The following is a 26,449-nucleotide window of genomic DNA, read 5'->3' on the forward strand; positions in this document are numbered from 1 at the left end:
CAATCCTTTATCTGTGGAGAAGGTCACTCAACTTCTAGTAATGGGCATAAGGTAAAATAAGTTGGTTTTGTTCTGAGAATAAAGATCCTGCAAATCAAAAAACTGATCAATATTTGAATTTGTTGTCACTACAAACAACAATAACATTTTATAGATATTTCTGAGACGGTTTTTTAAAGTCTAAATTCTTCTAAAATGTAGAGTGCATTCTAATTATGAGTTTTATATTATGCTGGTGATTTATTATCTGTGGTATATTAATTAGCTGCAGAAAATAATGGGTATAGCATGTAGGGACTATGCTGAGTACCGCCTCTGGCAATCCAGAGCCAATTTCACACAAACTGATTAGTAACTCAACATGAACCCACTGTCTTCACAGAGCCATATTTATTCTTAGAATTTTTCACAACAGAACAGAAAGCAAAGTTCATCCCATATATTCAGAACTGTCTCCATCTCTGCAAAAGGTAAAGGATACTCACTTACTATTCAGAGTTATTTTCAAACTACTCCCACGGTACTTACAAAACCCAAATAGCCACTACTGTCACTCCATGCCTGTTCTGTGTCACAAAATGTGGGTGTTTTTCCAGAAAATTTTTGCAGAGCTTTCTTTTAAAAACCGTTCAAGATCAGCATGATTGTCTAACTCCAAGCCAAAACTTGAGCTGAAAAAAGACAGACACAGGGAACATTTACCAAAATAGAAACTTGATGTTTGACCCTCCAAAAAATTAAAAGTTGGCAAATTCCCGTACTAAACCCTTTTTTGTTCCTATGACAACATAAAAGAATAGCACACAAAACAAGTGAGCCATTATCATCTCATATAGATATCTTTTAGGTCTATGGTACACAAAGCATTTTGATCACAGCTGTGTTCAAGTGGAAACAGCCTCAGTAGAAAAACTTTAAAAAAAAACTGTCCGACGGGTAGCCTCTATTGGGAATTTTTTTTAGGGTAGGGCAAAAATAGAGCATCGAACATGCTCTGTCTAAAGATGGCCATACTATCGTATGAAACAATATCAGTACATGTATAGTGTATTGCTGATCCTGACCAATATCCATGTGCTTTGGGGATCTGGCCTGCTTCAAAATCTTATCTGCAGATGAACCATATCTGCCAGTCCATGAAAGATTGGCAGATGAGGAAGATGAGCTACAGCTCCTTTTTCCGTTCATTTGGGATGTCTGCTTGAACTATGAGAACAATAGTATTATGGCCATGCAGTGTATGGTGCATCCTATGTAGAGTTTCAACTTTTGCGAAGAGTGAAGTTAGAGATTGCCCAGTCCGCTAGAGATCGCCCAGTCCGCTAGAGTGAAATACCGCCTCTTTCCATACATTTTGTTGGCATTTTTAAAGACATATTTATCAAAGGGCGAACTTTCACTTTCACCATTTGATAAATACTATTTAAAAATACCATAGAAATGAATGAAGAGTGACAGACTTTCAGTAGTATTAGATGGACTGTGGTGATCTCAGACTTCACTCTTTGATATATATATACCCAGACCAGGGGTGGGTCCGTAACATCTGGGGTAAGGGTATGTGATGTTAGAAGCAGGGCATGTGATGGTCTGTGGGTGGATCAGTGACATCATGGGGTGGCACTATGATGCAGAGAATGGTGATTGGCTCTTTCCCACCCATGTATGGTCACCTTTAGACCAATCTATACATGAATTAAAGAAGTGTAGTCTGATAATGGACTACTGTACTACTGCTACTACCTCAGGGGAAATGGTTTCCAGTCATAAAAGATAGCTGTCGGGCCATATTTATGAAACATATATTTTACAAAACAAAACATATTGGGTCAGATTTTATTTAACAAAAAGTCACCAACTGCAAAATGAATGCAATGATTTTTCATGTTATTGTCGCTTTTATCTCTCTGTAGGCCTCAGCCGCAATCTCCAGCTTGTTAAGGGCCACAGGTTCAGCACGTCTAGTCCTACAGGTAACCATGCATGGATGAATCTATGCTTTTCTATGTCTTTCTGATGATAGCCACATATACATACACCTGATACTAAGTTAAAGGGCTCTCTCTGTTTTTGAGAGGAAATGTTTGCACCTCTAAATGACCCTGCATGTATGTCTGTACAACTGCACAGATGATTGTAATGTTAATTTGCTCAGGAAACAGTTATCAGTATTTTTGTTCCCTTGTCAACAAATGTATTAAAATATATATCCAACTTCAAAAAAAAAATGTAAGCAACTTTCCCAAATACATTAATAATGTCACTGGTTTTATAGTTATTTGAAAATGGATTTGCAATCGAAAGCAGTGTTTGTTTATCCCTTTCAGTTCTTTGCTTGTGACATTTGAAACCACATAGCAGAAGCCTCCACCTCCTCCAGGTCTGTTAATCAGCTTGCTTTTGTTTTTAACCACTGCTTCAGGTATCAGTGCCGGGAATGCAGAGAATATAATACTGCTTCCTTATAGCAATTGCACTTCCAAATAACTACTGAATATATTTAATAAATGTATATTGGGAACGTTTCTTTATTCTTTCATTGTGCAAAAAGAAGAGTGGGTAGGGTTGCCATCTTTTCTGGAATAAAATACCGGCCTTCCTATATATTTATCTTTCTTTCCTATTAATAAAATTGGAATCCGTCATAAAATACGGGCCAGTTGGCAACCCTAAGAGTGGGGTAAACACTGACTATTATATGATGTACATTCCCATCTATTGTATAGTCGGTGCTTTTTAAATATGTTAAATAATAATAATAATGCATTTTGATTGATAGCTCTGTAGGGCAAATAGAACAATTTCAGTTGATGCAATATTCCCTTGATAATATTTATAGAGGAGCAGAGAGGCAAAACAAACGAAAGCTTGAGAATCTCACATACACAGACTTCCCCTCCCCCCAGCTTGTCAGGTGAGCTAAAGCTTATTTTGCTTCTCTGCACTGTAGGACAGAGAGGGAGCTGCCCCTGCTGTATCCTTTTTCCCAAGCAGGCAGCGGATAAATGCTCAGCCCTGGTGTGTTTGTTTTCCCTTTGGAATATGAGAGTGCTGTGGCTCCCCAGATCTTGGCTGGGTTTGTGTTGCTGTGAGCAGCAGTGATGCTGGCCTAGCTCACTTTTGCCTTGCTGGTCACCTCCTGAGTGTTGAGTGTCTAAGAGCCGTTGGCTGCACTGAAACGTTTGGCTCTTTCTCTTAGTAACAGCTTTTTACATTCTGCCTCAATTCCTCTCCAATCTAATCACTTGCAATTGCCCCCTCCCCCCATCATATATCTCTTGGATTTACCCCCTCCTCTCCCCAGCTCTGCACCCCCACCCCCACCCCTTTTTTCACCAGGGTAATAACTGCATATTACCAGGCTTTGGAGCTGTGTATCTGCTTGGGGAGGGAGCTGCTTATCTTTGCAACAAAATCAAGGTAGGTCTCTTGTTTTGTCAGAGGCTTGGGTGGGCAGTGGGGCGTGTGACCCTCATCCCTCCCCCCTTGGGTGTGGGGGAGGGGGCATGTAGTGGGGATAAAGTGTTTATAGTAAGTAGGGTTGTCAGATTGCCCCTTTAAAACTGGACACCTATGAAATACACACGCTACAGAGTTGATTAGTTGTCAGGGGGTTGCTGGGAGTTGTAGTCAACAACAGCTGGAGGGGGTGCAGGTTGGATATCCCTGTTCCAAAGCAGGGAGTGTTGTTTCTGGAGGCGGGTGGGGGATGGGCACGTGTAGCGTATAGTGTTGTTATTTCCTTCTCCTTTAGTTAATTGTGTTTGCTTATGAATGTTTGAGCCGGCATTGTACACTGTGTTCTGCCTTTGTGATTGGTGTGTTTAAGAGCCCAGACTGGGAGAAGGGGAATCCCTGACCTAGGAGCTCACTATCAGAAACAGGATGGGGGGATGGGTAGACACCTTAACTCTTTCCATCCCAATCGTGCAATATTTCGATTCCCCAAGGACCTTCAAGCACTGGGGTGGTTGGATGGTGGTGTAACTGCCCTACCCCCACTTATGTTTATTTAACTCTTTCCATGGCCCTTAGAACTCAAAAGCAGTCAGCCCCCCCAATGAGCTCCTAGGTCAGGGTTAATTGCTAGGGAAGGGCATTAACATTGCTGTTCTTAACCTGTTTCATAAATAACCTGTAGCCATGGATTAGATATACTAAAAATCTTGATTCAATCACTATGCACTTGTATGAATTGGGGGGGTGTATGTGTATACATATAATTGTGTGTTTACATGTATATGTGTCGATGTACACACACAAAAACACACCACAGGCTAATCCTTTTTGTGCAGATGTATCTATATGAATTATGTGTCTAATGTTGCTTCCAGGAAGCACGTGAGGTCTGATTACAAGGAAATGTACAGTATTGTAGTGCAGGAGAGGGGGAAGGGTTTCACAATCCATCACTTGGAGAGGCTGCTTCTTGCAATGAACTTGGCACTTGTTTGTCTGGGTTAACTTTTCATGGTCATCATGTTCTGCTATGGAACAACAAGATTTTTGCTGATAATGCAGTTAATCTGATTATACCACCATAAATTATAATGTGATTTAATTACTTTTGGGATTATTGGCTGTTATTTACACTTTGTGTTTTCAGTTTAATTTTTAAGAGGTTTTACACTATCATGCTATATAGCACTGTATCATGCTATATAGCATGATATTTTAACAAATTGTAACTCTGCATATGTATTATCCAAAGGATTGAGGATTATGTATTCTGTGAAAAAAATACATGATTGTAATTTCTTAATGGGCAACTAAAGCCAAATGAAACACTACTTCAGTTTTATGAAATAGGGCCATTGCACCATTTCTGGAGAGTAGCAACCCTACATGCAGTCACTCACTTTGATTCCACTAACATTGTCTTCCTTTTCTGTTCCACTTGTGAACTGCAAATGAAGTACTTGAACCTGAAAGTAAAGATGTCTGACTTGTCTACTCAAGATCAAATCTGCAGCATATTGGCCATTGTATGGTGTCAAAAAGGCCGTCTGTACAACTAATATTTGGCTAGTGATCAACCAGATATCAACAGGCCAGGTATGAAAATCCTATCCAGTAATAACTGCCATGAGCTGTTTATGTGGTCACCTTCCAGCGGGCCTTACATAGGCTACTGTTAGGTTGAGCTGTGACCAGGAATTTCTGCCCCGATTCAGTTGATATGAGCAGGTAGACCGCTCCCTATTGAGTAAGTAATGTTTAAAATGCTGGATATCTCAGTGGATATATTCTTCTTCTCCACCTGTAATGAAAAGTGCAACAAGTTGGGTTTGGTTCACAAATCCTCCTTGGGAATGTTCCATTTTGCACTTTCATGTATCATTCACAGGCTGAGGTCTACTCATTTTGGGAAGTGACCCATTGCCATCTTTGGAACTTTGATCTGCAATGATCAAAGTGCCTTGTGTGCTGTTGCCCAAAGGCTATGATATAAGAGAGAATTTTTTTTCCAAGATGTAGGTCAGTGCTCTGTTAAATGGCAATTGGTTATTTGCTCCCGGCTATTGCTTGGGAATTATATTATACTCTCTTGTGCACGGATGCACTAGGCATGATAAATTGTCTACATATTTGTTAGGATGTATAAATGGATCTCTGTGTTTGGGAAGTAGTGAAACTGCTGTATTTATAAAGTAAGTATGCCTACCAAATGCTAAATGTAAGTAATAGATCACTAACGGTGACTGCAGTGTTTCCACAATAAATACACAAGGGCCTTGTCAGAACAAGATGCTGAACACATAACCTATTTTCATTCTTGGCCCTGCTACTTAAACATTTTCAAGTTATACTAACACATTACTAACTATAAGAATCAGGTTCATATAAAAAAGAACTAGGATAGCATATTTTCTTTAAAATATCTTTAAAAAAACCTTGAAACCAGCATTACCTCGGCTCATACACATTTAACTATATAGTCATGACCCCTGGATCTGACAGTCATGATGAGTAGAGGGTAGCACCAATTCAAGAGGCTGGCATGTTTACATGTGTAGTCCAACCCATAAGAGGACTGGATTGCTCCTTGTGCTGTTTGATAAATCCTGTGCTTCTGTGACTACACAGTTAGCTTTTTGGGGCGTCAGAGCTATGAACTGGGGTGTGTATGTGGAGGCAGATGCCATAATCTGCTATATGTGTTTGTGCACAGGCCAATGCAGTGCCTATCAGTGCAGACACAGGAGCAGGATATTAACTTCATTAAAGGAGAAGGAAAACCTGTAGGAAAAAATAGGAAAAAAAAACCTCATACCCCCACCCCACGTAGACCCCCCTCCCTCCAGGCTAACTGCCCCCGGGGAAATGCCCCATACTTTATACTTACCCCTCATCGCAGATTCTGGCAGTGGACTTCACGGCATCCATCTTCCGGGTCCTCTGTAAGCTGACTGGGAGATCGGCATGTCTGTGCATGCGCAGTTGGAGCAATTTGCCTGTTTTCGACAACTGCGCATGTGCTGAAATTGACGGAGATTGCCGATCTCCCAGTCAGCTTAAAGATGGATGCTGTGAAGTCCGCTGCCAGAATCTGCGACGAGGGGTAAGTATAAAGTATGGGTCATTTCCCCGGGGGGCAGTTAGCCTGGGGGGAGGAAGGTCTACGTGGGGTGGGAGGTACAAGGTTTCCTTCTCCTACAGGCTGAATATGCGACTTTGGCAGTATATGCTTACATGTTGCTCTGTTGATCTTACTAAATGAAAGACCATTGTTTTAGCCTTTCTAGTGAATATATTAAACATTCCTAACATTACCCATAACATTTGCCTTGCCAAGGCGCCATTTCGATTTCTATGACAAAGCATAGAGAAGCGTCACAGTATGTTTTTAACTTTTTTTTCAAATGGGAAGACAACTATATAATAACTCTATTACCTCGGATTTTCATATTATTATTATTAACTTGTATTATTAGAGCACCAACATATTGTGCAGTACTGACATATGTGTTCTTTTATTTTATTTTTTGGGGCAGGTCTTATATGAGTAAATGTTTCCTAACGTGGCCCTTAGAACGATGTGAATCTGACATGACTTTATTTTGTGTTTCATCATGGGTTTGCGTGAATAGGGTGCGTAGGTGGTCTCTGCAGTTGCATACAGCAGCTGTGACTTAAATTTCACACAACTGCCGCAGACAGAGCATTTGGAACACTTCTAAATATGGCTTTTAGATTCTTTAGTGGGTATGGCTCCGTACAGGAGGAAATATTTCAAATGCAGTGTCTAGAATGATTAAAATGAAAACATTTGTTTATAAAGAAACAGCTAAGATAAATACTGACTGGAACAACATTTCAGGAAGTGCATCCATGCCAGTTCTGGTGGAGGATGTATGCATGGGAAATGTGAGATGTTTTATAGTAAAAGTCTACAAGTGATTTAAAGCGGAACAAACTTATATGTTTGTGCAAAGACTAAAAGAATTGGCTCTACTGATGGCCCACTTTTGTGCGTATATATATATATTACACACAATGTAACTAATACAGAAGTTTTTTTTGCAAAAAAGTCCCTTGGTGCTGGTTTTTTGTTCAAGTCTAAATGGAATCTATACCAAGCACAGGGGCAGCTACAAGTCAGCTTTCTGGAGATGTGGTGCTGTCCATTTACCGAAGTGTGTGTGTGTGTGTGTGTGTATATATATATATATATATATATATATATATATATATATATATATATATATATATATATATATATATATATATATATATATATATATATATATATATATTGCTAAAGGTCATCACACAGCAGCAAATGTAAGGAACTTAACTGACTTGTCGGCTTATTCAAAAGTCTTGAGATTCCTGCAAATTCTATAAACGCATATTAACATAAAACAATTGGATCAAATTCTAATGTAATTGTAGTGTTAAAAATTGTCTGCTTCAGAAATACTAGAAAAATACTACAACAGTTTTAATAAATAAGGTGTTGTTTAACAATGGGGGTAGCCATTCAAGATGAATAGGGCAAAAGGCACATTTTTACACGTAAAAATACAAGCTGAGATAATACATTTGTTTTAGTTTTTAGACAAAAAAATTAAACAAGGGTCAGAACATACTTTTTTTTCCACTTTTCATATCACTTTTTTGAATGATCTGAATCATACACACTCCATTCATTCATGTTTAGCCCTATTTTCGTCTGAGAGGCTGGTGATAATTTTCATTTGCTAAGAGAGTTTGCGCTACTACTGACTGTAGGGGTTGATGTAGGTAGGGATTCATCAAACAAATGTATATTGCCTCATAGAACTAGGAATCATCTATAGTTTACTCTTTTTACTTTTGTGTTTCTGTTATTGCACATTTAGAAGGGGGCAGAGCAGTAATTCCTAATATGTGCTGCAGTGAAAGGATTTTGCTTGTTGCAAGAATAGTTCCCAGGATCATTGAGTCTGACTGCCTGCAAAATTGCTTGACGAGTCACTTTTCACTTTCATAGTCAAAACACTTTCCCATCAGCATTTCTAGTTCCTAAGCTGCCTGTCTTGTGGGTTATGTGGAGTATACACAATTATATTTTTAGAGACAAGCAGACAATTTTAATGAAACTGTACTTGATATCAGTATTTATGTACAAAGGACTTGCAAGTAAAACTTCCATGAGAGGCAAAACTTTGGCCAAAAAGGGCATTTTATACCATGATAGAGTCTGCTGACTGACGGCAGAATGTATGCTAGAATGATAGAACAACTTTTGATGGAAGGGACTGATGACTAGTTTTAATGAAATGTGAAAAAGAACACTGCATTACTTAGAATTGATTAGGTATTTAGGGTCTGAAGAGTGCTGAAGAGAAATGTCTGTACAGAGATCACAAAGCTTGCAAAGGAACTACTTATGCAAGATCAACAAGTGTCAAGTGACATCTGCCCCTTTTGCAGCTGCCATGTAGATAGCAGTCCTGGGTGTTTTACTAGTTGATAGCAATCTTTCTGTGGAAGGACACTGTAGAAGGAATATTTTGAAATTTGGGTGTGGGTAGCTTAAAGGGGTAGTTTTGGAAATGTTGCTAGTAGCATACCAGAAATAATGATTTTTTTTTTTAAATTCAGTTCTTAAACATTAATTAGTTTCATTTCCCTCCCTCTCTTGTAAACTGTAAGATGGGTTGCCAACCTTCGAAATTGTTATATTTGATACAACTGTTGTATCACTCAATTAGTGCCAACTCAATTTGGAGGGGCCAAAGCAACAGTATTTATCAGCCGATGTATGACCAGCTTTACAAAAGAAGAAAAATATGGGTCAAATGTTAATTCTGACTCCACAGATATAAACATTTTCACTTTATAGCATTATTAGCTATATGCAGACTAAAATAAAAGTAGTTACCCACATATCTGTCTAATTTGCAGTCATGAACATCTGGCCTCATCTGCATATTTTATATATATATTTTCATACTTGCCTAGAAGTTTAGGCACCAATGGATCCTTGAATGGAAAGTCTCACAGTTCGCATTACATTTGTACATTTTAGACACTATGTATGGGTGCTGCACTGCAATGATAAACATGGAGGGGAAAATATTTTGGTAGAAGTTCCATTTTTTTGATCAGATGTTTGTGGTTGCAAGTAGTGATGGGTGAATCGGACCCATTTTGCCTCGCTGAAAATGCATTGAAGTCAATGGGCAACAATTTTTTCTTATGTGCAACAAATTTTTAATAATAATAATATCTATTTTTATATATTTATGTATGTATATGCAATAATAATAATAAGTATTTATATAGCGCCAACATATTTTGCAGCACCAACATTTTTCACCCATTAGTCTACGGGCGTCATTTTTGCAGCAAAACTTGGTGAAAATTTTAACTCATCACTAGTTTCAAGTTAATATTGATTGATATTGAATAACCTGCAAAATAATTTTTCATGGATTTTAAAGATAAAAACGAAGATTTGAGTCTCTACCATATTTTTATAATGTAACACATGAACTTGCATTTACAGATTACAAGGCAGCAGCCAGCATTTCCAACAAAAAAATAATGGTAGGAATTCAGATGAAATGTAGTCAGATAATAGGAAACAGAATAATGAAAGTTGTAGAAAGGAAAAGATGGGAGAAAAACAAAGTTACAGTTACATAGCACATATGAATCAATAAAATTGATTAAAAGAGCAAGCAACACTGCAAAATAAACAAATAAATTCACTATTATGAGGATTACAAAAATAGTAACAGAATAGGTCTGTGAGCAATATTGCATACATTGTACACCAAGAACTGACAAAGTCTGACAGCTATGAGTCCCTGGACCTTTTCTGTGTTATTGCAGATGCCTGCTAGTTTATGGGTATACCAACTTGCTCACAATGGCCCAGTAGACATTTTGGAGGTGATTTATCACAGTTTGAATTGGGATTTTTGCCACAATTCAAATTTTTTTGCACAAAAACTCACAAATTCAAATTATATTTTCAAAAATTCAAATGTCTGGTATTTATTAAGCAAAAAACCCCTTGAAAGCTTGAATGGAAAACAATTGGCATCTGAAAGCGAGGTCATGTAGAAGTCAATGGGAGTTGTCCTAGGCATAATTGAAGACATTTTTTAAAATAGAGTTTTTGTGTTTGTAAACTCACAAATTCGAATTTTTAAACCTATAAACGTGATTTTGTCATAAGTAAGCCAATTCAACGTACATGTATTTTTTAGGAATCATCAGAATTTAACCTCCCTATTCAATCACCTGCTGTAAGTAATTTGCACCCATGTCTCAACTTTCCCTGCTATTAAAAAGCATAAAAGTGTCTCCTCAGAAGCAGTGGGAGCATGGGGTGCTGTAGGGGTGGGGTAAGAGGGCTTTGCTACAAGAAATGGGGTAAGACCTAGAAAGAATGGGGACATGGCAGAGTGGCATGGCAAGACCCCGATCCAAAGGAATCAAGGTTGGTGTATAAGTCCCATTAAAGGTGCAAAGTAGTGTCTGTTTTGATGAACTGTGTTCACCAAGTTGCAACGCATCCTATTTCCCCTGTATATCTTGGAATGGCATCACTTCCATCATTTGGGCGATAATAATATTATTAGCTTCTGATTCGCTTTGAGCAACCCAGTAAAAAAATATTGAAATTCCCTATCATGTTTAAGTAGTTCCAGCGTTCCCAGGCATCCATGCTAGGAGCACATACGGGTTTACATACCTTCTGTAAATAGTGTCAATGCTCATGTTTGTACATGAGCCCTCCTATAGTTCAATATTCTACACCTACAGTTTATCTTAAACAGATAAGTGTTATCTGCTGTTATGCTCAGACTAAAGGTGGCCATAGACGTAGAGATCCACTTGTTTGGCGATGTCCCAAAGGAGTGGATCTCTCCCCGATATGCCCACATTGGGGTGGGTGATATTAGGCTCATTCGATCGTGGGCCCTGCATCCGATACAGCGGTCAGATCGCGGGACCGCATAAACGCACAGATGCGGCCACGATCCTACGGGATTTTTTAACCTGCCCGATCGAGATGGCCAGATATCAATCGGGGAAGCCCGTCGGATGGCCCCACACACGGGCCAATAAGCTGCTGACTTGGTCTGTCTGCAGCTTTTATGGGCCCATGTATGGGGGCCTTAACAAAACCTTTTTTTATGAGGCAGCTGTACATTGGTTAAATCAAATTTCATGTTTGACATTTCTCCAGTAATGGAACAACATTATCAAGGTTTATGCTGGTTTATGCTGTAGGCCATGGCTGTCCAAAGACCTGCTGCAGGATACAGCCTCCCTAGGGTTTTTATTTGCCCACAGTCTTCCCAAGAGCTCCACAGACTTTTTGGATGGCATCATGATAATCTGCTCACTACAAATCTTAGACAGCACTGTGATTTTTAGATACAACAAGGTATACTGTATGTGCTCTGTAGAGATGTCGCGAACTGTTCGCCGGCGAACTTGTTCGCGCGAACATCGGGTGTTCGCGCTCGCCGGAAGTTCGCGAACGTCACGCGACGTTCGCCATTTTGGGTTCGCCATTGTTGGCGCTTTTTTTTGCCCTCTCACCCCAGACCAGCAGGTACATGGCAGCCAATCAGGAAGCTCTCCCCTGGACCACTCCCCTTCCCTATAAAAACCGAAGCCCTGCAGCGTTTTTTCACTCTGCCTGTGTGTGCTGAAGAGATAGTGTAGGGAGAGAGCTGCTGCCTGTTAGTGATTTCAGGGACAGTTGAAAGTTTGCTGGCTAGTAATCGTTTTGATACTGCTCTGTTATTGGAGGGACAGAAGTCTGCAGGGGTTTGAGGGACATTTAAGCTTAGGTAGCTTTGCTGGCTAGTAATCTACCTTCTACTGCAGTGCTCTGTATGTAGCTGCAGTGGGCAGCTGTCCTGCTTCTGATCTCATCTGCTGACTGCTGCAATAACAGTAGTCCTTGTAAGGACTGCTTTTATTTATTTTTTTGTTGTTTTACTACTACTACTACTACTACTACTATAAGAGCCCAGTGCTATTAGTCTAGCAGTGTTGGGGAGTGGGACTGGTGTGCTAATCTGCTGCTCCTAGTAGTTCAGCAGCACCAACTTTAATTTTTTTTTTTAATATTCATTTTTTTTTTATTTTACTTTTTTTATTTTACTACCGCTGTAGTAGTGTATAAGTTGACCTTTTAGGCATTATTTGCCCTGTAGGCATTATTTGCACACTGTTTTCTTCAACCCGCCATCGAGCTGTGTGACCTTGTTCCCATTCTGTCTAAATATCCATAATATTACCGTCTCCAGAAAAAACACCGGAGTCACTTTTTTCAAGCAGCCATAATATATTTTACGTAATCCGTATCCACCGCTGTAGTAGTGTATACGTTGGCCTTGTAGGCATTATTTGCACACTGTTTTCTTCAACCCGCCATCGAGCTGTGTGACCTTGTTCCCATTCTGTCTAAATATCCATAATATTACCGTCTCCAGAAAAAACACCGGAGTCACTTTTTTCAAGCAGCATTCATATATTTTACGTAATCCGTATCCACCGCTGTAGTAGTGTATACGTTGGCCTTGTAGGCATTATTTGCACACTGTTTTCTTCAACCCGCCATCGAGCTGTGTGACCTTGTTCCCATTCTGTCTAAATATCCATAATATTACCGTCTCCAGAAAAAACACCGGAGTCACTTTTTTCAAGCAGCATTCATATATTTTACGTAATCCGTATCCACCGCTGTAGTAGTGTATACGTTGGCCTTGTAGGCATTATTTGCACACTGTTTTCTTCAACCCGCCATCGAGCTGTGTGACCTTGTTCCCATTCTGTCTAAATATCCATAATATTACCGTCTCCAGAAAAAACACCGGAGTCACTTTTTTCAAGCAGCATTCATATATTTTACGTAATCCGTATCCACCGCTGTAGTAGTGTATACGTTGGCCTTGTAGGCATTATTTGCACAGTGTTTTCTTCAACCCGCCATCGAGCTGTGTGAGCTTGTTCACATTTTGTCTAAATATCGATAATATTATCGTCTCTAGAAAAACCACTTGAGTTACTTTTTTTCAAGCAGCATTCATATATTTTACGTAATCCGTATCCACCGCTGTAGTAGTGTATACGTTGACCTTGTAGGCATTATTTGCACACTGTTTTCTTCAACCCGCCATCGAGCTGTGTGAGCTTGTTCACATTTTGTCTAAATATTGATAATATTATCGTCTCTAGAAAAACCACTTGAGTTACTTTTTTTCAAGCAGCATTCATATATTTTACGTAATCCGTATCCACCGCTGTAGTAGTGTATACGTTGACCTTGTAGGCATTATTTGCACACTGTTTTCTTCAACCCGCCATCGAGCTGTGTGACCTTGTTCACATTTTGTCTAAATATTGATAATATTATCGTCTCTAGAAAAACCACTTGAGTTACTTTTTTTCAAGCAGCATTCATATATTTTACGTAATCCGTATCCACCGCTGTAGTAGTGTATACGTTGACTTTGTAGGCATTATTTGCACAGTGTTTTCTTCAACCCGCCATCTAGCTGTGTGTATTATCGTTTCCAGAAAAACCAACTGAGTTTTTGTTGTTGTTGTTGTTTTTTTAAAAATAATGCCAGGCAAAGGCAGGCCGCCACGCAGAGGCCGTGCTAGGGGCCGTGCTGCTATGCAATCCTGTGGCCCTAGCAAATTTCCCAGTTTTAAAAAGCCAATGACCCTGAACTCCCAAAATGCTGAAGAGGTAGTTGACTGGCTTACACAGCACACCCCATCCTCTACCGTTTCTAACTTTACCACAACATCCTCCTCATCCTCCACTGCTATGGCCACCCCACGTAACACTTCCTCCACCACCGGTGCCCCTTCTTCACTGGGGTCAGAGGAGTTATTTTCCAATGAGTTTCTTGAACTGAGTAATGCGCAACCATTATTGCCAGAAGAAGATGAAGGAGATGAGGACCTTACACCAGATTTAATTCTGGCAGAGAACACGATAGAGATGGACATAATGAGTGATGAGGAGGAGGTCCCCGCTGCTGCTTCCTTCTGTGATGTGTCAGAAGAAATTGATGCATCTGAGGAGAATGATGATGAGGAGATTGATGTTTTGTGGGTGCCTAGTAGAAGAGAGCAAGAGGAGGGTAGTTCAGATGGAGAGACGGAGAGTCAGAGAGGCAGTAGGAGAATAAGACTTAGAAGAAGCAGGGAGGACAGCCCGCAGGGATCAGCAGGGCAACAACATGTATCGGCACCTGTGTTCAGCCGGCCAACGCACCCGCCATTGCCGCCAATACCGCCAACTCCGCCAACTTCTACTGTTACCGGCCAGATCGCACACTTCCAAAAAGTCAGCAGTGTGGGATTTTTTTAATGTGTGTGCCTCTGACAAAAGCATTGTAATTTGCAATGAGTGCAGTCAGAAACTGAGCCTTGGTAAGCCCAACAGCCACATAGGTACAACTTCTATGCGAAGGCACATGAGCGGCAAGCACAAAGCACTTTGGGAGCAACACCTCAAAGGCAACAGGCAAACTAAAAGCCACACTCCTTCTGGTCCAGCATCTTACTGCTCTACCTCTGCTCTCCTTGACCCGTCTGAACCACCCTCCACTCCGCCTTCCACCTTGACCACCTGTTCCCATTCCCAGTCATCTGCCACCAGCCAAGTTTCTGTGAAGGCCATGTTTGAGCGTAAGAAGCCAATGTCTGACTGTCACCCCCTTGCCCGGCGTCTGACAGCTGGCTTGTCTGCACTCTTAGCCCGCCAGCTTTTACCATACCAGCTGGTGGACTCTGAGGCCTTCCGCAAATTTGTAGCAATTGGGACACCGCAGTGGAAGGTACCCAGCCGCAATTTTTTTTCTAAAAAGGGAATACCACACCTGTACCAACATGTGCAGAGCCAAGTTACCGCATCTCTGTCACTTAGTGTTGGGCCAAAGGTCCATATGACTACTGACGCATGGTCCTCCAAGCATGGTCAGGGCAGGTATGTCACCTACACTGCCCACTGGGTGAACTTGGTAATGGCTGGGAAGCAGGGAATGGGTAGCTCAACAACAACAGTGGAGTTGGTGTCACCGCCACGGATTGCACGCGGTTCTGCCACCACCTCTACTCCTCCATCGCTCTCTACCTCGTCTTCTTCTTCTTCTTACTCTGCTGCTGGGTCCTCCTTCTCCTCCTCCACACCTGTGCACCCCCAGCTCCCCCTAGGCTATTCGACGTGCCAGGTACGCCGTTGTCACGCTGTCTTGGGGATGACGTGCCTGGAAAGCAAAAACCATACCGGATCTGTACTCCTGTCATCTCTGCAGTCACAGGCCGATCGGTGGCTGACCCCACACCAACTGCAGATCGGAAAAGTGGTGTGTGACAATGGAAGCAATCTGTTGGCAGCGTTGAGACTAGGCAATTTAACACATGTGCCCTGCATGGCACATGTGTTAAATTTAATAGTCCAACGTTTTGTCTCCAAGTACCCAGGATTCCAGGACGTTCTCACCCAGTCCAGAAAGGTGTCGGCCCATTTCAGACGTTCCTACACAGCCATGGCACGCCTTGCTGACATTCAGCAGCGCTACAACATGCCAGTCAGGCGTTTGATTTCTGACAGCCAGACTCGCTGGAATTCAACGCTCCTTATGTTGGAACGTCTGCTGCAACAACAAAGGGCCGTCAACGAGTACCTTTTTGAACTGGGTGGTAGGACTGGATCTGCACAGCTGGGGATTTTTTCCCCCGTTACTGGGTGCTTATGCGCGATGCCTGCAGGCTCATGCGACCTTTTGAAGAGGTGACAAATATGGTCAGTCGCACCGAAGGCACCATCAGCGACCTAATACCCTTCGCTTTCTTCCTGGAGCGTGCCGTGCGACGAGTGACAGATGAGGCTGTAGACCAGCGTGACGAGGAGCTGGAAGCGCACGATTTCTGGTCGGAATCACCAGAACGAACCCAGGCACCTGCTGCAACGCAGGGAGAGGTGCCAGAAGTGGAGTCAGAGGAGGAAGGTGGCTTTGTGGAGGAGGAGGAGGAGGACCAACAGGAGCAGGCTTCCCAGGGGGCTAGTGGTGACCTTTTGGGGACCCCTGGTCTTGTACGTGGCTGGGGGGAGGAGACCGTGGATGATGCAGTCCTTGATAATGAGGAAGCGGAGATGGATAGCTCTGCATCCAACCTTGTGAGAATGGGGTCTTTCATGCTGTCATGCCTGTTGAAGGACCCCCGTATCAAGAGGCTTAAGGAGAAGGACCTGTACTGGGTCGCAACGCTACTAGACCCTCGGTACAAGCATAAAGTGTCAGAAATGTTACCAACATACCACAAGTCCGAAAAGATGCGGCATTTACAAACCAGCCTGCAAAACATGTTGTACAATGCTTTTAAGGGTGATGTCACTTCAGGAACTCATCAACATTCCAGGGGCAGAGGTGCCAGTAATCCTGCCACGAGCACACCTGCAAGGACAAAGCCCTTTGGCCAGTCTGTAACGTCAGACATGCAAATGTTTTTCTGTCCAAGGCAGCGCCACAACCCTTCTGGATCCACCCTCAAAGAACGCCTCGACCGGCAGGTAGCGGACTACCTGGCATTAACTGCAGATATCGACACTCTGAGGAGCGATGAACCCCTGGACTACTGGGTGCGCAGGCTTGATCTGTGGCCAGAGCTGTCACAATTTGCCATGAACCTCTTGTCTTGCCCAGCCTCAAGTGTGCTCTCAGAAAGGACCTTCAGTGCAGCAGGAGGGATTGTAACTGAGAAGAGAACTCGCCTAGGTCACAAAAGTGTCGATTACCTGACCTTTATTAAAATGAATGAGGGGTGGATCTCGGAGGGTTACTGCACGCCGGAAGACTTGTTCTGACTTCTATGCAGCTGTCCTTCTCTTCAAGCCTCATGACTCCACACACAGCTGTCCTTTAGCGTCCTCCTCCTCCCTCCGCCACCGTTACAAACTAGGGTGCAAACCCTACTGGTTTAATTTTTTCTGGCCTCTGTGCTTCAGTGGCTGCAACCAAAAAAACTGGGCAAACAATGTCTACAAGGTCAACGTATGGCAAAAAATGACTATTTTCAGCATTTATATGGCATATTTTTTCTGGCAACTGTGCTTCAGTGGCTGCGTCCAAAAAAATGCATATTTTCTGCATTTATATGGCATAATTTTTCTGGCAACTGTGCTTCAGTGGCTGCGACCAAAAAAATGCATATTTTCTGCATTTATATGGCATAATTTTTCTGGCCTCTGTGCTTCAGTGGCTGCAACCAAAAAAATTTATATTTTCAGCATTTATATGGCATAATTTTTCTGGCCTCTGTGCTTCAGTGGCTGCAACCAAAAAAATTTATATTTTCAGCATTTATATGGCATAATTTTTCTGGCAACTGTGCTTCAGTGGCTGCGACCAAAAAAATTACTATTTTCAGCATTTATATGGCATATTTTTTCTGGCAACTGTGCTTCAGTGGCTGCGTCCAAAAAAACTGGGCAAACAATGCCTACAAGGTCAACGTATGGCAGTTGTTTAAAGAGAACAGTAGATTACTAGCCAGCAAAGCTACCTAAGCTAAAATGTCCCTCAAATCCCTGCAGACTTCTGTCCCTCCAATACAGAGCAGTATCAAGCAGATTACTAGCCAGCAAGCTTACTATCATCTGTCCCTGAAATCACTAACAGCTCTCCCCCTACACTATCTCTTCCAAGCACACACAGGCAGATTTTTCAGATACATTTTTGCCCTTGATCCCCCTCTGGCATGCCACTGTCCAGGTCGTTGCACCCTTTAAACAACTTTAAAATCATTTTTCTGGCCAGAAATGTCTTTTCTAGATGTTAAAGTTCGCCTTCCCATTGAAGTCTATGGGGTTCGCGAACCGTTCGCGAACCGCTCGCATTTTTGCGCACGCTCGCGAATATGTTCGCGAACTTTTTTTCCGACGTTCGCTACATCCCTAGTGCTCTGCGATATATTATTCATAAAGAAAGGCACACTGTAGCTATGACAGTCCCGTAAGAGATTATTTTGTAAAATTGATTAATATTTATTCACATTTCCTGCTTTTAAAGCTGAAGGCATAAACAGTAATTTTTTATCAATGCTGTCCTCTCAGGTAGAACTGTGGCAGTTAAACACACACTTCCACTCAGAATATGGCACACACCATTGCCATTAAGTGCTTATTGCTCGGGAATGCTGACTTCTCTTTTCCCAAGTGATATCTGTTTAATGAATATAATGTGTTCCATGGGGCATCTGTTTTTCCATTCACTAAAATGGGAAGCAACTGCCGGCAGGATCAGGCAATATGATACCTGCCGTTCTCTGTCTGCAGAATGCCCTTGTGCCTTGACCCTAAGGATACTTTGTAAAATCTGTATACATTTTTCAACTGTTTGGATTGGAATGGTCTTCATTTTCTTCAGAATTATTCTGTTACTTTCAGAGTACCAATTTCCATTAACTTTGCAGTAGCCTTAGAATAAAACTACAGCTTTCTAGTGTGGTGAACCAGCACTGGGAATTTGCTTCCCTTTATGAGAGTTTTTTTTCTCTCTAGAACCAGCAAATCCCAGAAAGGATCTGTATCTCTTTTATGTCATGCTTCATTTCAATGTAAATGTTTTATTTGCTGCAGATATTGATTCTCGTTACACTTTAATCAAGTGAAAACTGCATTGTCGTATCTGGATAGTCTGTGACTTGAAAAGATATTCTAACCCCAATTTCTACACTGAGATGTTGTTCTGGGTGATGTTTTTATGATGTCTTTGTTATTGCTACAAAACATGGCTCCATGATATATTACAACTTTGTTGCTGTTCTGGCAGAGTGAAGCATACCTGAGGATCTCCCAGTGGCTTTTTACAGTACTTGGAGAAAACTTAGTGGGTAAAGCCTTGGATTCTTTTTCCGAAATGGCTGGGTTCCTGATTTTTTTTCTCTTGTGGCTGTTGGTAAATCAATAAACACCCGAGTGACTTGGCGCTGGTATCGGGACTGAGTTCTTTTGGTCAATGGTGTTTAATTGCACGTGATTCTAGAGATCTGAATGCCTGATTTTCTGATGGCCCAGTCTATTTTGGTATTGATCTTTTTATAATGTATGGTTTTTATTATGTCCAGTTTGTGGCATGAATTGTTGCTTTTTAACTATGTTGAAAACAAGACTAGCAACCAAAGGTTGTTTGAATCTGCATTATTATTGTTTTAAGTCATCACAGTGCAAATATCTGGGGATTTGCTAATGGCACAATTAGTATATTATAGAACTGAAGGAATTAAACATTTAAACAATATAATATATATGGAAAGGAAACTGGCAACAAATTGCATGGCCAATAAGGAAGTTCATTTGCATGTGTATTCAATTGACTAACTGAAATGAGGCTTCTTTAATAAAGGACAATTAGGTATATTGAATTTTTTGCTTGTAAGGAGACAGAGCTTTGGCAACAATTACCGGTAGGTCTCGGAGATTTAACTTAAGAATACCCAGACTAAAAATGCAGAGAGCAAAGCAAGGACATTTTTCTATTATACCACAAAATGCATTTGGATAATTGGATTAATCTTATCATAAAATATATAGAATAAACAAAATCGAATTTAATATTCTTATACATTTATTTTTTTTTTAATTTGAATGCATTTTGTAAGTTTTTTTTAGATTGTGTAATGTTATAATTGTTATACTATAAACTACTATACATCTTTAGTTAAGCTGCGGTTCATGTACCGGTACCCATTAAATAATGGGTCTATAGAAAGTTAAGGTATGCTGTAGATTTAATGTTCTAGGCCTAGTGAAATAGTGTTGAAAAGTATCTAATTTATACATTTTTATATAAAGCCACAAGGTATTGCATTTTTTAAAAAACCTTTTTGTCTATTTCTTTAGGCTTAGCCATACTACTTAACATATAAATATATTTTACATTCCTACCACTAATGCAGATTTATCAAGGGTCGAATATCAAAGTGATAAATACTTCGAAATTCGACCATCGAATGGCTTTACTTTTACTTTTTTTTCACCGAATTTGACCGTTTTGTGGTCGAAGTAAAATCGTTCGATCAAACGATCAAATCCATCGATCGATCGATTTTTCTCTGACTTCAAGAAACTTAGAAAACTGCTCTAGATGGCCCCCATAGGCTAACATAGCACTTCGGCAGGTTTAATTTGGCGAAGTATTAAAGTCGAAGTTTTTTTAAAGAGACAGTACTTAGATTATCGAATGGTCGAATATTCAAACGATTTTACTTTGAATCAAATATGAAGTCAAAGTTGTAGTATTCTATTTGATGGTCGAAGTATCCAAAAAATTACTTTGAATTTCGAATTTTTTTACTTCGAAAACTCCCTCGAATTCACTTTGACCCTTGATAAATCTGCCCCTTGATGTTCAATTAATATAACCATCTCTCTATTTCTCTAATCATATTCACTGCATCTGACACTTCTTTCGATCTTTTCTTTCTGTGCTAATATGCTCAAGTATACCTTTAATTATGTGTTCTGCTGCTGAACTCCAAGATAACATATTCATGCATTTCTGTCTGTTTCATAGCTGCCCATTTTTATTATGTTTTATTTATATAGACATATTCTAAATTTCTACATTATTCAGATCAGTCCCTGCCCAGAGGAATTTGCAGTCCAAGGTTTCTGTTATACATACACACGAAAACTCACAATTTTCAGTTTTATTGATAAACCTTTGCAAATGTTTTGCTTGTAGGGTGAAATTGTGGTGCCCAGAGGAAACAGACACAAGCAGAGGGAGAATCTACAGTTCCCTGGTTGGAATTAACCCTTATGTATCCCTACAAACTTTTTAAAACTCCTTCTAGGGTTCCTCACTTACCGTCTCAATCCCTTTGTGTTTTTATTGGTCCCTGGGTGTCTCATTTGTTCTTCAGAGCATCAACATTTCCCAGATCAGTAATACTCATACTGCTTTTTCCTGCCCTTGTGTCTCCCTGGCATATAAACTGGGACCCTGTGTATACTGGCTGTTGCTCCTGCAAGTTGATCCATAGGACGCAGTGTGGTTTTAGCCTGGAGTTAAATATCAATGACCTTTCCTCCTGGCTGACAAAGTTATCCAACTGTAGGCAATAGCCAGATTAATTTGATATTTAAGCCTGTTTCTTCCAATACCCTAGGCTGAATCATTGTTCTATTACCTTGACCAGGCCTCCCAAGTATCTTGTCCGAATATGCTGTCCAAGTATCCTGTGTATCCTGTCAGAGTATAGGTCCAAGTATCCTGAGTATGCTCTAAGGCGTCCTTGTTTCCCAATTCTCTGACTCCCTGGTTTTAGTCCTTGCCCAGTTATCTTGATTCCTGCTTGTCTGCCACCTGCTCTGCCTGTTTAATAAATTCTGTTTGTTTGCTGCCTGCCCTGACCTTGTGCCTGAATTTGGACTTGTTTGTTTGCCACCTGCCCAGACCAACTTCTTCCTGTCCCTGATTATACTTTTCGACTGGGTGCTTGTTTTTAAAGTTTTCATTATTAAATCTCTTATTTAAGCGCAGTTCTTGGCTCAGTATGTTTGCTACGGGATATAGCACACATAAGCTTCCATCGGCTAGTTTAACTAGCGCCCGTAACACTACATACCTCTGAAATTTTATTTCTCTCTATCTCTAGCAAAAATTATTGTTTAGTATTCAAAATGAGGCTTGTATCTAACCAGTTAGTTTTACGTTTCAGTATCACATTGATTTTTTGGGGTATGTAAAGGCCCATGGCATGGTAATCAACTGCAGGAATAAATAATCCATTTATTGAGATTGAACACGTTACTGGTAGAGTTTCATTCTTTTTGTATACAGATATGGGATCCGTATTTTAATTTTTGGCACTTAAAACACTCTTTTCTGCATTTGTCCTTATTTGCAAACTGCCACAATTTGCAGTGCTGCTTATTATATTTAACATTCAATCCATATAACCAAATAGTAATATAAAAATAAAATACATAAAAAGAAAGGTCTAATCAGTATCAGCTCATAAATGGAAGCACTGATTGTAAACTGAAGTTTCAAAATATAGGTACTCTCTTCATAAAATACCTAAACTTTCACATTCTTGACCATATATACAGCTGACTAGAAATACAGGTATGGTATCCGTTATCTGGAAACTCATTATCCAGAAAGTGGAGAAGGGCATCTCCTATAGACTCCATTTTATCCAAATAATCCTAATTTCAAAAAATGATTTCCGTTTTCTCTGTAATAATAAAACAGTACATTGTACTTGATCCAAACTAAGATATAATTAATCCTTTTTGGATTTATTTAATGTTTACATCATTTTATACCAGAAGGTGTGAAGATTCAAATTATCCAAGTTATCTGAAAAAACCCAGGCCTTGAGCATGCTGGATAACAGGTTCCATACCTGTAGTAAAATACTGTTCAGAAAGCTTTAAGGAAGAGTTTTTATACTGTTGATATATATTGTAAACTTGAATGTGAAAACTAATTTCTAATCATACATTTTTTTTTAACTTTATTGTCATGAAAAAACTAAGTTGAAGATGCAAGCAGTTTATGATGAATTAAGTGACAATGGACACCTGGAAAACCTTGTTGGAGAGGCCTTTTTATTAAAATTCTTATTTGTGTAATTTTCATTTTTGAAATTTTTTTATCAGATTTGCGTGTTCTTAAATCATAGTCACATGATTTTTAGCTCAAAAAAAAAAAAAAAGAATAAATTGTGGAAAAGAAAATTGTAGCTTTGATAAATAAGCCCCTCAGTGTTCAAATACTAAGCCAGTGATTACTGAGGTGCCCTGCATAATACTCTGTGCTTACCACAAGGCTGCATTCATGCTTGCAAAGTAAGCAGAATTCCTATAGTCATAATCGCTTGTTCTTATGGAAACTCTGAGCTCCCGGTTACCCCTGTTGGCCTCACATCGAAAAAATGAAAGTCAGGAGTATAAATTTAATGGCACAATTATTTTGTTGTCCACATGCTCCTTAACCCCATGCTAAATGTTCTTTTCTTATTACATTTTTATGTTTTCAGAGGTACATTCATTTTATTCAAAACATTGGTAGCAGCAGTCAATATTAAGCAATACTTTCAGCCCTGGCTATGAATTAAAGATTTGCAGGGTTCCCTCCACATTAATTGTGTCTGCTTTTCCTTACAAGCTTTTATCAACCCCCATGCACTTTTTTATTTAAATGATTTAAAATCACCTTTAAAAAATAAAATCAAAATCATGAAATACATGGAAAAGAGGGGTTAAAAAATCACAACACATTTCTGTTGTAGTATAAAATTAGGGTAGATGCTACCTACATAGCTTCAGTATTCAGTAACTCACAGTTACTTGTTGTTTGAGTCTCAATGGTACAACAACATTTTATTATAGAATATCAATATAGAAAATGCTTATAAAATTTACCTCTTGATAAATATACCCCTGAAAGAGCTGTGTAAGATCCAGGGCTACTTCTGCCATGAGGCAAGGTTAGTACCTAATGTGCTATTAGGGCACAGACACGCACGCGGAGATCCGCCGCGTTTTCGGCAAAGTTTTTAAAAAAGCTGCCCACAGCGTAAATACGCTAGTGGAAGTTATCATTGCCTAACCTTAAAGGGATACTGTCATGGTAAAAAAAATTGTTATCAAAATGAATCTGTTAATAGCGCTGCTCCAGCAGAATTCTGCACTGAAATCCATTTCTCAGACATTTTGTCAATTTCCCAGCTGCCCCTGGTCATGTGACTTGTGCCTGCACTTTAGGAGAGAAATGCTTTCTGGCAGGCTGCTGTTTTTCCTTCTCAATGTAACTGAATGTGTCTCAGTGGGACATGGGTTTTTACTATTGAGGGCTGTTCTTAGATCTACCAGGCAGCTGTTATCTTGTGTTAGGGAGCTGTTATCTGGTTACCTTCCCATTGTTCTTTTGTTTGGCTGCTGTGGGGGAAAAGGGAGGAGGTATCACTCCAACTTGCAGTACAGCAGTAAAGAGTGATTGAAGTTTATCAGAGCACAAGTCACATGACTTGGGGCAGCTGGGAAATTGACAAAATGTCTAGCCCCATCTCAGATTTCAAAATTGAATATAAAAAAATCTGTTTCTCTTTTTTTCTCTTTTGTTGCTCTTTTGAGAAATGGATTTCAGTGCAGAATTCTGCTGGAGCAGCACTATTAACTGATTCATTTTGAAAACATTTTTTTTCCCATGACAGTATCCATTTAAACTGCTAAGTGTAGATCGGCTTTTTAAAAACCACATTGCGTACTGCACTGAAAATGTGCCCTCCGCATGTGTGTCTGTGCCCTTAGTAAGATTAAACTAGAGTGACTGATAATCACTGGTCAACACATATAGAACTAAGATGTTTTTTTAATACTACCTGCTAACAGCATTTTAACATTGCACGCCAGAAATTATGTAATCCACACTCCAAAAATGTTACCTGAAGCTTGGTTGATTGTCTTAGTATGAGGATACAAACATTTGACATTTGAACTTGGCTCTCCATTACATCTGGAAGTTTAGTATTGTTATACAGGTATGGGACCTGTTATCCAGAATGCTCAGGACCTGGGGTTTTCCGGATAACAGATCTTTCCGTAATTTGAGTCTTCATGCCTTAAATCTACTAGAAATTCATTTAAACATTACATAAATCCAATAGGCTGGTTTTGCTTCCAATAAGGATTAATTATATCTTAGTTGGGATCAAGTACAAGCGACTGTTTTATTATTACAGAGAAAAAGGAAATCATTTTTAAAAATTTGGATTATTTGGATAAAATAGAGTCTATGGGAGGCAGCCATTCGGTAATTCATATTTATGGAATTTAAAGTAGCTTCCATAATGGGTAGCAGGTTGTTTTGTATTTTTCCTTGATTAATGGAGTTCCAAATTAGTTTAGCGTTAAGCAAAGTATTGCGGGTAAGTTCATCTTCTTGTCTGATACTGGGCCAATAGTGCTGCTTGATAGTATACTTGAGGTTATAAATAGTTAAGGCCTCCCAGGTGATACTGCAGTTCTAGGTTTCATTTCTTTTCGTATGAATAAAAAAATGTGCTTTTGAGAAGAAAATATTATAGATCACTAAAAGACTTGTTCTTCATAAAGAAAGGCATGAGATATCAAAGAACATTCAGTCCTTAGTCCTATTTTCATAATTGAATGTTATAATTATACAAGGACTTTGTCAAGGTTGTTACTTTGATGGCCATATAAGTGATGAATGCCAGAAAAAGGGCTATAAAGTTTTCAGTTCTTGAGTGAACTCCTTCGGAATACAAATTGACAGGGTCCCTGACTTTGTGTTGTTACATCTAAAATATACTCAACAGCAACACTGTGGGAAGGATTGTGAAAAGATCACATAATGCACAAATAAGGAACTATTGTAATCACTATTCCTATGGTAAACCTGAAATCAATGTGAGAGATAAAGCCAGAGGTTCAATTACTAATATGACAATGAGTGGCCTATTTATGAAGCCTTCATTTTTTCTAGTCAAGTTTTTTTTATGGGAAAAAATGAAATTTTTAGTGATGTTCCCAAGCTGCTAAAAGTCACAATCCAAAAATACTCCAGCTAAACCCTGTTGAAATCATGTAAAAGTCAACGGCAGATGTCCTTTTAACAGTTTGAAGATGTTTCTTTCCATTATGATCATTGAGGGTTGCGGGCTGGTTTTTTAAATAATCCAAAAAAAATATGCATTTTTCCAGTATCAAATCTGTTGTGTTTTTGGGCATCAAATCAGAGAGGGCAACGTTGTGGCGTACCATTAAACTGGGGAGGACTGATAACTGTGGGTCATCACTCATAAATGGGTATAGATACCTATTTGAGCTTATCTTACTTTCCCATTTGTTGAATTTTATTTTATCTGATAAATATCTTGTTTATGCTTAGGACAAAAACAAGAAATAATTTTTTAGTTGGGTGCCAGCTCCTCC

The 26,449-nt window shown here is 39.8% G+C and overlaps 1 protein-coding gene across 1 annotated transcript in view; it reads left to right on the forward strand.

Annotated features, from left to right (window-relative positions):
- The first annotated feature begins 3,150 nt into the window (after nt 1-3,150).
- tbl1xr1.S (transducin (beta)-like 1 X-linked receptor 1 S homeolog) overlaps nt 3,151-26,449 on the forward strand; it is an 82,120-nt gene continuing 58,821 nt past the window's right edge. The window contains exon 1 of the mRNA XM_018264626.2: nt 3,151-3,420. The gene's annotated coding sequence lies outside the window, so the exon portion shown is untranslated. The remainder of the gene's footprint in view (nt 3,421-26,449) is intronic.

The sequence above is a fragment of the Xenopus laevis genome, chromosome 5S, assembly GCF_017654675.1.
Source record: "Xenopus laevis strain J_2021 chromosome 5S, Xenopus_laevis_v10.1, whole genome shotgun sequence".
Taxonomy (NCBI): domain Eukaryota; kingdom Metazoa; phylum Chordata; class Amphibia; order Anura; family Pipidae; genus Xenopus; species Xenopus laevis.